We start from the raw sequence: 12,630 nt of genomic DNA, 5'->3' as shown, positions 1-12,630 counted from the left end.
TTTTCAGGAAATGTTGCACTGTATATACATCAAATACAAGTTATACCCCAAACTCATTTAAAATGAAAGTCTCACAGATATCCAGATTTGAGTTGCTTGATCAGTTCAAAGTTTGTCAAACTTAGCATGGCTCTAAAACCATACAACACAATGGAGGATATTCTCTATGCAAAGATGGGACTTTCTCCCCACAATGACCCTGTGATGGTCACTTCTACTGATACTCATGGGTGTATGCAACTGTGACAGATACCGATTAGTGAATTCAAGGTTAAAGAGGTCAGTTCCTCTTGTTGGCACCCTCAGCACCTGCCACAGACTCAGTCTGGCAGCTATGTCTTTTTGGTCTCAGCAAGCTTGAGCAGTTACAGAGCTGCTGGACACTCTTGGTAATGGACACTGAAGGCCCCCATCCAGAGTACATTCTGTGTCATTGTTACCCTCAGTGGTGTTCAATGGTGTCATGCAAGGTTGTTGACTGTTTGATCCTTCGGCCTAACAAGTCCACACCGATCTGCCAAAGCGCAACCCACCCCTACCCCTACATTTACCCCTTACCTAACACTAGGGACAATTTAGCATGGCCAATTCACCTGACCTGCACATCTTTGGACTGTGGGAGGAAACTGGAGCACCCGGAGGAAACCCACGCAGACACGGGGAGAATGTGCAAACTCCACACAGCCAGTCGCCTGAGGCGGGAATTGAACCCGGGTCTCTGGCGCTGTGAGGCAGCAGTGCTAACCACTATGCCACCATGCCGCCCATTATGTGTTTGGAAATGTTCTGCTATTACACCCTTATAATAGATTCTAGTATTTTTTCCCTAATAGCAGATGTTAAGCTAACTGACCTATAGTTACCTGGTGGAATTTTTGTCTCCATCCCTTCTTGAATAAGGGTATTTAACATTGGCAATTTTCCAACTCTCTGGGACTAAGGACTCCAGGAAGAATACTACCATACATCCACCATCTCTGTTGCCACTCCCTCTAAAATCCCATTAGATCCACAGAACATAAGACCATAAGACATAGGAGCAGAAGTAAGGCCATTCGGCCCATCGAGTCCACTCCGCCATTCAATCATGGCTGCTGGGCACTTCAACTCCACTTATCCGCATTCTCCCTGTAGCCCTTAATTCCCGAGACAACAAGAATCTATCAATCTCTGCCTTGAAGACATTTAGCGTCCCGGCCTCCACTGCACTCTGCGGCAATGAATTCCACAGGCCCACCACTCTCTGGCTGAAGAAATGTCTCCACATTTCTGTTCTGAATTTACCCCCTCTAATTCTAAGGCTGTGTCCACGGGTCCTAGTCTCCTCGCCTAACGGAAACAATTTCCTAGCATCCACCCTTTCCAAACCATGTATTATCTTGTACGTCTCTATTAAGTCTCCCCTTAATCTTCTAAACTCCAATGAATACAATCCCAAGATCTTCAGCCGTTCCTCATATGTTAGACCTACCATTCCTGGGATCATCCGTGTGAATCTCCGCTGGACACGTTCCAGCTATTATTAGTTTCCTAATCATTCTTTTCTCTGAAGATAATTATTATATTTTTTTCCCTCACTCCCCTTTAGTCCCTTATTTAATATCTCTGCAATGCTATTTGTGTCCTCTACTGTGAAAATTGATGCTAAGTATTTTTTCAAGTCCTGTGCCATTTCCTGGTTTTCCATTATTATTCTCACAGTCTCGTTCTCTAAAGGGTCAGGGTCATTTTGGCTTCTTTTTTCCTTTATACATATTTAAAGAATCTCTTATTGTCTGTTTTTATAGTACTTGCTGTTTTCCCCCTCTTTTATTGGTTTTCTTTAATACATCCAAATTTCACAACCATGTCAATCTCCAAAATCTTGTACAATAATTGTGTGCGGTGTCTAAACATCAGCTTCCTGCTGACTCTGTAGTCCTATATTTCAGATCCCATCCCAGAGTTTGTCATAAAACACAGACACAAAGTCTATTCCACTTCAGGAAAAGTCATGCTCCAGTAACTCAATCACAGTCACAGTTTATCAAGTCTGACAGACATACATTTAGGGTTGAGCGAAACCTTCTACCACATACAATACCTTGACTGGTTAAGTGAAATTACAAGTCTCTAGAGAGTCAGCTTTTATGCTCCTCCAGTCAGAGCAGTAAGTAGATACTCAAATCTTTACTTGCCCCCAAGTACTGTTGAAGTAGCCGACTCAGTAAACTGACAAAGTTAGTTTTCTTTGGTGTTCTTGGCTCTGCAAGAACCTCTAACTAGCACATTGAGAAAAGCGTAACATATTAAAGACAGGAAGTAAAATAGAAGATGAATGAAAAATGCTGGATATATTTAGTAGCTTGGCAGCATCTGTGGAGAAAAAAAGTTAACTTTTGAGGCAGATATTTTTCTCTGGAAAGTTATCACTTGACATTACAGAAGTCAGAAAACAGGCCAGCTAAAATATCATATTCCCTGTTTATAGGTGTTCAACTTCGCAATCTGGCACTCTTGAGAAAAAGTCCACATTCCACATTTGGGAACATGATGGCCAAGTGGTAATGTCACTGAGCTAGTATTCCAGAGACCAGTCTAATACTTAAGGATCATTGGTGCAAATCCCAGCATGGTAGCTTGTACAATTTAAGTTGAATAAATAAAATCTGCATTTGATAGCATAGTGGTATAGAGATATAATAGTTGAGTATTAACAGATGGAGCTACTTAACAAAATGACTCGTCAATACTGGCATGGTAATTCAATGTATTTGTGTTTAAATCATAGTTAACAGATGCCAAGTATTAATTTTAGAAACGAGCAGTGACTGATATCATTACAGCTGGTGAGATTAAGGTTAAATCCCTAAATTACTAACAAGTGTAGCAGCCTCCTGACAACTAAAAGATAGATAGATTGCTAACCTGACAAAACATCAAGGGACGTTGGGTCTATTGGCAAAGTAAAACACTGAAGTCACAAAACCCACACAACAGACACAGTGCAAACACAGTAGCCACGTGCTAATGACATTAGCATAATTTAAAAAGCAACAGTTATCCCAGACAGGCATATCTCCAACAACTTATCCACCACACTCAGGAGGGCCCAGATGGAAAGACACTGAGTCCTGCCAAACAAAGAAACAACCATTCAAATGAGTGACGATGTCTCAAACTATTAAGTGTGTCTCCCTGATTGGCCAGAACTATAGAAAGTTCCAGAACACCACTGAAAAATATATAAACACAGGGTTAATCTGCAGACTGCTCTCTTGGAGTCTTGAATCTTCTGGACATTCTGAGGAGAGCAACATGACCGATGACAGAGAACTGCTGACTGTCCAGAGAGAGGGAGGAAGAGCAAAAACTGCTTTGCAGTCCCACAGAGTCTACGGGAGACAGACTTGAGAAGCATTGTAAAGTTAAGGGGGCAAATAAGATTACAGATAGTATTGTTTTGTCACAAAAACTATTGTAACTTGTTTACAAATAAAGTTGGGACAGTTTTGCATTTGTACCAACTTGTATTCACATAGATTTGACTGCTTCAGTATTGTCAGACACCTGGGAAATTCATGCATAATATTCTAGATGGAGTTGTCTAACTTGTGTTAACAGATTTGGACAGCCAGTCAATTGAGCAAGTTAACATTTGGATACCAAGAGTTAGTATACCAATGATTCAACCCCATCTGGAGTACTGGGCAATTGGCACCACACTTCAACAGAAGGAGAAACTGACCTGAGAAGAGGATTTGTACAGATGCACCAGAATGAAGTTGGAGACAAAAGGATTAAATTATGAGATCAGATTGCATAGACTAAACTTGTATTTTTCGAATTTAGAAAGTTAAGGGTGATAAATTAATAAGGCTAAAGTAGAAGTTGATTTTCTTTTTTGAAAAGGGCATGAAGGAAGTTAACCATCACCTAGCTGAATGGAAGAACAGTCTTGAAGGACTGACTTGCTAAAAAAAACTTGGCATGCAGGGGACAATTTCCAAGTTTGCAGATGACATTAAACTTGGAAGAACTATAAACTGTGAGGAAGGTAGTGTGGAACTCCAAAAAGATATTAACAAGTTGGTGGAGCGAGCAGATAAGGTTGAATGTAGTGAAGTGTGAGCTGAAACATTTCGGTTGGAATAACACTGAAAGACAATAAATAGTGGGTACAATTCTAAAGGGAGTGCAGGAGCACAGAGTATATGTGCACAGATCAACAAAGGTGGCAGGACAGTGAAAAGAGTAGTTAATGAAGCATGCTAGGTTTTTGGCTGTTTTAATAAGGGCACAGAGTACAAAAGCAAGGTGGTGATGTTGAACTTGTACAAGACCCTTGTTAGACCTCATTTGGAATATTATGCAGCGTGGATGCCACAGGACAGCAAAAATGTGAATGCATTCAGAAGAGTGGAGGAGCCACTTACAAGAATGGGACCAGCTATGAGAATAGTTTGAAGAAATCTATACAAGTCACTTATCTCGGATCAGTGGTGGCAGTCGGGAGGAAATGACACAGTAACCTGCAAGACTAGAAATCAAGTGGAGATTCAAGCCTAGTCTTTACAGGGTACTTAGCTTGGAGCAGCAACAGCCGGACTTCAAGAAGGGACTAGTAACTGGTAAACTACAGGAACACCACAAGAATCTTCAGTGCAGCTTCTGTTGAAGTTATAACTCCAAAGGTGAGAAAATGTCCAGATTTGAGAATATTGGTCACTTGATAATTACTGGTTAACCTTTCTTATCTTACAGATTTATAGCAGTGGGAACTTAGCTACAGTTAACCTTTTCATAACCTTAGTGATAGAGTAGGAAATCTAATGCTTCTAGTTAAAGGCATTAATTATATGTGTAAGAGATGTTAGGAGAGGCCAGCTGAGTGGAATGTGTGATTTGTCACACGTGGGGAATCCTGAATGCTGCCAGTGTCCTAGATGACTATATACAGGAAGTTTTCCCAGCCTCAGAAGCTGGAGCCCTGGGTCTCAGAGCGTGAGCAGCAGTTGGAGACAACTGTGGATCATTCGCAAGACTGAGAGTTATGTGGATAGCATGTTTAAAGAGGTGGTCACACCACAGCTCAAGGGACTAGAAAAAAGAAGGGAATGGGTGAGCACTAGACAGTCTGAAAGAACAGGCAGATGAATGGCCTATGGGACCACTTGCTTTTCGCTGTCATGGCATAGAACATAAGAACAAGGATGTAATGCTGGAGTTGTACAGAGCGTTGGTTAGGCCACAGCTAGAGTACTGTGTGCAGTTCTGGTCACCTCACTACACGAAGGATGTGACAGCACGAGAAAGTGTACAGAGGAAGTTCACCAGGATGTTGTCGGGGATGGAAAAATTGAGCTATAAGGAGAGACTAGATAATCATTTCTGCTCTACAGAAAACAATCCAAGCCTAAGTGTGGGACATGATTGAGGTGTACAAGATTATGAGGGTTATGGACAGGGTGAATATACAGCACCTATTCCCATTGGTTGAGGGATCAATCATAAGAGGGCATAGTTTTAGTGTAAGGGTCACGAGATTCAGAAGGGATTTAAGAAAAAGCTTTTTCACTCAGAGGGCAGTGGGAATCTGGAATGCACTGCCTGAGACAGTAGTAGAAACCAGAAAAGTCACAACGTTTAAAAAATATTTGAATGAGCACTTCAAATATCATAACATTCATGAATATGGAATAAGTGCAGGAAATTAGGATTAGTGTGTCTTTAGTGGTAGTTATGTCAGTACAGACTCAATGTGTCACAGTGCCTTTTCTGCACTGTAGGTCTCTATAGGACGGGAAAAAATTGTGACCGTAAGAACTGCTCCTTTTTTTGAGATATTTTAGGTGTTCGAGGTGATTTCCTCAAATTCCAGGAGCAGCAATTACTGTTTTATATGCTGTTGCATTATTTTGTATCTTTAGGGAAAAAAGTCAAAACAACAGGACTTTTAAAAGGAGAAAGACAGACAAAAAACAGTGACCACATGATCAATGAGGGAGAGAGAAACCTACACTGCTAACTGACAGTAGTGAATCTGCACAGTTACTGCCTTTGTTGTGTGAGTTCATGTATCTCTGGACATCGGAGTGCATCTAGGAAAAATTAACAAACAGTGAAATTCACAGCTGACCTTGGAGGAACCTGTGTGGAAGATCTCACAGTACAGGAACAGATAAGTGCATAGTTTTTAACGTGTCACCTTGCTGTAAGTCTACTGTAATGAGTAGAGTGGATTCTTTCTTGATTATGTGTTTTATTGAGATAACAGGAGTCCAGAGACAGTATAAATTTGTTAGGGTGGGGAAAGGATGGTAGGTATAGGGAATGCTGGATGGATAAAGAATTTGAGGTTTTGGTTAAGAAAAAGAAGGAAGCATATGTCAGGTACATAGATCGAATGAATCCTTCAAGGATAAAGGCAGTAAGAGTATACTTAAGAGGGAAATCAGGAGGGCAAAAGGAGGACATGAGATAGCTTTGGCAAATAGAGTTAAGAGAATCCAAAGGGTTTTTACAAATACATTAAGGACAAAAGGGAAACCAAGGAGAGAATAGGGCCCCTCAAAGATCAGCGAGGCAGCCTATTGCATGGAGTTGCCGGAGATGGGGAGATACCAAACGAGTATAGTGCATCAGTGTTTCTGTGAAGAAGATATAGAATGTGTGGAGATAGATAGTAACAATTTGGGCAGCACAGTGGCTGGTATTGCTGCCTCACAGCACCAGGGTCCCAGGTTTGATTCCAGCCTCGGGCAACTGTCTGTGCGGAGTTTGCACATTCTCCCTGTGTCTGCATGGGTTTTCTCTGGGTGCTCCGGTTTCCTCCCACAATCCAAAGATGTGGTCAGGTGAATTGGCCATACTAAATTGTCCACAGTGTTAGGTGCATTAGTCAGAAGGGGGGGTGGGTTACTCTTCGGAGGGACGGTGTGGACTTGTTGAGCCAAAATGCCTGTTTCCACATTGTAGGTAATCTAATCTAATCTAATCTTGCAAAATGTCTATATGACAGAGGAGGAGATGCTGGATGTCTTGAAATGCATAAAAGTGGATAAAACCTCAGATCTGATCAGGTATGCCCTAGAAATCTGTGGGAATTTAGGGAAGTGATTGCTGGGCCCCTTGCTGAGATATTTGCATCATCAATAGTCATAGGTGAGGTCAGAAGATCGGAGGTTGGTCGGCATGGTGCCACTATTTAAGAAAGGGAGTAAGGAGAAGCTAGGGAACTCTTGGATAGTGAGCCTGATATCATTGGTGGGCAAGTTGTTGGAGGGAATCCTGAGGGATAGGATTTACATGTATTTGGCAAGGCGAAGACTGATTAGGGATAGTCAGCATGGCGTTGTGAATGGAAAATCATGTCTCACAAACTTGATTGAGTTTTTAGAAGATGTAACAAAAAGGATTGATGAGGGCAGAGCAGTGGATGAAATCTAAATGGACTTCAGTAAGGCGTTCAATGTGGTTCCTGGTGGGAGACTGGTTAGCAAGATAAGATCTCAGGGAATACAGGGAGAATGAGCCATTTGGATACAGAATTGGCTCGAAGGTAGAAAACAGTGTGGTGGTTATGGTTGCTTTTCAGACTGGAGGCCAGTGACCAGTGGTGTGCCAGAAGGATTGGTGCTGGGTGAACTACTTTTCATCATTTATATAAATGATTTGGATGCGAACAGAGGAGGTATCGTTAGTAAGTTTGCAGTTGACACCAAAATTGGAGAGGTACTGGACAACGAAGGTTACCTCAGAGTACAACGGGATCACGATCAGATGGGCCAATGGACTGAAGAGTGGCAGATGGAGTTTACTTTAGATAAATGTGAGGTGTTGCATTTTGGAGAAGCAAATCAGAGCAGGACTTGTACACTTAATGATAAGGTCCTAAGAAGTGCTGCTGAACAGAGACCTTGGAGAGCAGGTTCATAGTTCCTTGAAAATAGAGTTGTAGCTAGATAGGATGGTGAAGGCAGCATTTGGTCCTTTATTTGCTTTCCTTTATTGGTCAGAGCATTGAGTACAGGCGTTGGGAGGTCATGTTGCGGCTGTACAGGACATTGGTTAGGCCACTGTTGGAATATTGCGTGCAATTCTGGTCTCCTTTCTATTGGAAAGATGTTGTGAAATTTGAAAGGGTTCAGAAAAGATTTACAAGGATATTTCCAGGGTTGGGGAATTTGAGCTATAGGGAGTGGCTGTTTTCCCTGGAGTGTCAGAGACTGAGGTGCGACTTTGTAGAGGTTTATAAAAAGTCATGAAAGGCATGAATAGGATAAATAGACAAGGTATCTTCCCTGGGGTGGGGGAGTCCAGGACTGGAGGGCATAGGTTCAGGGTGAGAGGGGAAAGATATAAAAGGGACCTAAAGAGCAACATTTTCATACAGAGGGTGCTGTGTGTATGGAATGGGCTGCCAGAGGAAGTGGTGGAGGCTTGTACAATTACAGCATTTAAAAGTATTTAAACAGCATCTGGATGGGTAAATGAGTAGGAAGGGTTTAGAGGGACATATGCTAAAGTGCTGGCAAATGGGACCAGATTAGGTTAGGATATTTGGTCAGCATGAACGAATTGGACAGAAGGGTCTGTTTCCGTGCAGTACCTCACTATGGCTCATAGTTCAGATTGTTTCGTTGGAGGGAGGAAGGCTGAAGGAAGATTTGGTTGACATTTTCAAAGGCATGAGTGGGCGGGACAGAGTCGATCAGGTGAAGCTGTTTATGTTTGGAAAAGATATAATGAGAGAGCATACATTAAAAAGGGATGTGCAAACAAAGCAAGGGTAATGGTGAGAAAAAAACGTTTCACACAGCAAGTAGTCAAGATATGGATTGTAGAGACTGGACATGTGGTGCAGGCAGATTCAGTTGAGGTGTTCAAGAGGGCATGGATGGTTTTTTTTGGACAGTAATAGTGTGCACAGATGTAGGGGAAAGGCAGGAGATCAGCACTACTTAATTCCCCAATGGTCTCCTTATGCCGTAATAATTCTGTGACTCCTGTTCCTATGTGGCCAGGTAACGAGTGCTATTACAGTCAGCACAGCAGCACATAATAAAACGAAGGAACAGGGGGTGAGATATTTAAGGCAAGAAAGGGTAGGCTTAGTTAATGAATATTTGGATTCTGATAAATTCACTTACACCAAAAATAAATGAATCAGAAATACACCATTGCAATTACAGAGTTACAGTCATACAGCTTGGAAAAAGACCCTTTGGTTGTTTCTTAATGGTTCACCACAATAAGAAAGCAAGCCAAATCTGACTGACAAGATCCTAGCTTCAGTCCCCAGCCAGTGCTCAAACAGCCAAGGGGCTATCTATTCACATCAGTACCACTTAGCGAAAGAAACATTTGAATCTGATTTGTGTCAGATCTGCCAGCCCGCTAGCTATGTGTGGATGCTAAATGAAGAACTGATTAGGCTTTGAAGTGAAAAACCGATCAATTAAACTCATGGAAAAGAAGAGTGATGTACCAGAATGTGGTTGTGTTGTTACGGAATCAAAGTTTTTAGGAGAAGAGAATAAATTGATGGAATATGTATTGGAATAAAGAATAATTATTGTCCATGGTCTTCTTTATAAAGCAAGAAGTGAAACACTGATCAGCTGGAACAATAAAACAGGTATGAAAATGCTACTAAATATCTGCAGAGCACACTGTCAATTGGCCCTTTAACCACTGCTTTGAGAAACAAAATGAATCATTCAGAATTATAATACATATTTAAGATGAACAGAAACAGTTAGTTTAATTCCCTCCTCTGTACTTAGGATCCATAATCAATCAAAAAGCTCAGATCAAAAATCTCTTTTGAGAATTGCACATTGAAAACCATTTTTCACAATGCTTGGTGTTTTAAAACAATACAAAGTCATTAAAAAACATTTATTAATAACATTGAAATATTTTTTTCCAACACAGGTCTAGCAGGAAAAGAAACAAATCATTTTAGTCCATCAATACCATGTAACTTTAGACTTTAACAACATTTTTAAAAATCTTCTAAAAGGTTCAATTAATCTTATAAATGCAGGAATTAATTTGCTGGGTGACTGGTTTGATCATTTTATACTTGATTTTAATCTAAGACACTGTAAGTAATCTAATCTAATCTACACCATGAACCTGTTTCAAGTTTTAAGACTAATTAAAAAGAAACACACACAATTATGTATTCAGCTGGGAATGTGCCAAAAATGAAGCTCAGGAAAAGTTTTCTTTTCCCCATGTGTTCCAAAAAGACACATTTCTTCTTGGTGATAAGTTAATGTACATACATTAAGCAGAACGAATTAGGTGGAGTAAAGATACATGTTTTTTATATATGTGGTCGAATTAGATGGTCCAAAATCAAGAATAAAGAATTACAATGCACAATTTACCCATACACATTAGGTTAAACACGGGCATTACAGCAGCACTTTGTTACTCACGTCATAATGATCAGCGCAGCTAGCACTAACAATGCTGTTCATTGGCTGCAAGCATTAGCAAGGGCCCAAACCTGAATCTTTCCAGCAGCACTTCAAGTTCAACTGCCCTCCTGAAATTAATCAAAACCTCTTAAAAGGGAGATGTGCTGGGGCATGCTGAGAATCATTTGGGAACTGAACGTTTCCTTTGTTATATTTTTATGCAAAAGAACAGGTACCAATATTCTGACATTGTATTGAAGTCTTAGTAAAGGAAGTGAAAGTAGAATGGGTGTCTTGTATCCAGAGAGGGTAGGGGACCTTCCAAAAACAGTCAGAGGGTTTGAAATCAGCAATCTGTCATCCACGAGCTAACTGGATTTGGAATTGGGGTATCAGTTTAGCTCAGTTGGCTGGATCACTGGTTTACAGAGCAGTGTGATGCCAACAGCGTGGGTTCAGTTTCCATCACCAGTTTGAGGTTACCATGAAGGACTCTCCCTCTCAACCTCTTCTCTCATCAGAGGTCTGGTGGCCCTCAGGTTAAATCACCACCAGTCACTTCCCTTTAATAAGAGAGCAGCCTCAATGGTCTAGTAAGTCTATGGCGACACAACTGGATTCACTGAGTCATTTCTCTGTAATTGCATTGATTCCATGGATAGAAGGCAGCTGTGCTCTCAAGATGCCAGCATTTGTCCCCTCAACCCAACCACTCTGCTAGTGTCCTTGCTGTTGCTGGTCAGTCAGTCAATCCACACTGCTGCCACCAATGCCAACACAGTACAGGTCACCGTCAGTCACCTTAGCCTTGAACTGCTAGAGGACATCCTCCAGGATTATCTGCATTCTCCTCCACTGCAATCATTTTCCACCAGCCATTGTGCAATCATTGCAGCTGCGCTGTATAAAAGCAGGAACACAGGCAAAAGCGCATGGAATTTAGGTTTCGCACAAGTGAATCATTTCTGTTTCTGTGAAATATAGCATGATGAAATTGATATATCTAGCTGAAAGGTTTATTTAGTGGTGCTTTTTATCTTTGTATTATGACCAATAGTTGCTGTGCCAGTCACTGCAAGATGGAAGATGTGGTTTCTGGTATATAAACTCTCGTGTAGGTGAATGGGAAACTGGGGTTACATTTACTGCTGTCACAATCCAATTCATTTTTCAATGACAGTCTTGGCAGTAGTGGGCTATGCTCAGATTTCCTTCTTTTTTCCCCACTTCCTGTGCCTCAGCTACTTGGCATACAGCTGATGGTGGGGTCTGTCCCTGACAACAATGAGATGGTCTGCACAATCAGAAATTCTGACAGCTTCTCAGGTAAGTGCTACAGTACACTGCTTTGGATCAAACCGTGCAGCAGATACGTTGTTTCAACAACCCAATGATGCACACTGTCACAGATTGTGCAAAACCATAACTTTCTCTTTATATTTGCTTATTTGTGACCTTCAGAGGCAAGGGCTCCATTGTCTTAAGATAGCCTTTGATGTCGAGTAGGCAGCCTTTACTTTGTCCTGGCATCGCAAATGCACAGCAGCCTACCACAAAATGAAGGTTGCATGACTTATTGAAATATAGCAAGATACTACCCTGCATAACGTGATTATTCACTAGATACACGTTAAGGGAATGGGATTCTTGTCCGTTATGGCATATCACAGTTGACATGCATCAGTCTCAAAGCAGAATGTGTGCTGTGAATGGCTCCCGATATAATTGGGAAACCTGCAATTCCTGAGAACAGATGTTGTCACCTGCCTGCACATCTATGGCAAGGCAGATTGTTATTCAGCATTCTTGGAAATTAGAGTTTTAGTCCTTTACCTAATGCAACAATGCCAGCAAATTAAAGGCTAGTAGGCTCCTCCAGAAATATTGTTTTGGCATCTCAGTGACGTTCATCTTCACATTTTGGGTGGCAGCCTAGTTCTCATATTATGCCTAACATGCATTCACTTAAACATGCACACTGAAGTCATCAGCGATACATGCAAAGAAACTAGGAGGAGCAGGCTATTCAACCCTTCAAGCCTGCTCCATCATTTGATAAGATCAAGCTGCTCTGTTTGTAACCTTAAAATCACATTATCGCATACTCCTAATAACCTTTAAAATTTTGCTCAACAAAAATGAGCCCAGCTCTGCCTTCAAGATATTGAAGGACTCACTGCCTGAAAAGTTGAAGGAACCAGAGTTCCAAAGATTCATC

At 41.3% G+C, this 12,630-nt stretch overlaps 1 protein-coding gene across 2 annotated transcripts in view; it reads right to left on the bottom strand.

Moving 5' to 3' along the window:
- rad54b (RAD54 homolog B) overlaps window positions 1–12,630 on the bottom strand; it is a 209,963-nt gene that overhangs the window by 85,707 nt on the left and 111,626 nt on the right. The window lies entirely within an intron of this gene.

The sequence above is a fragment of the Chiloscyllium punctatum genome, chromosome 5 (assembly GCF_047496795.1).
Source record: "Chiloscyllium punctatum isolate Juve2018m chromosome 5, sChiPun1.3, whole genome shotgun sequence".
In the NCBI taxonomy this organism is placed as follows: Eukaryota; Metazoa; Chordata; class Chondrichthyes; order Orectolobiformes; family Hemiscylliidae; genus Chiloscyllium; species Chiloscyllium punctatum.
This window is presented reverse-complemented; position numbering and strand designations above follow the sequence as displayed.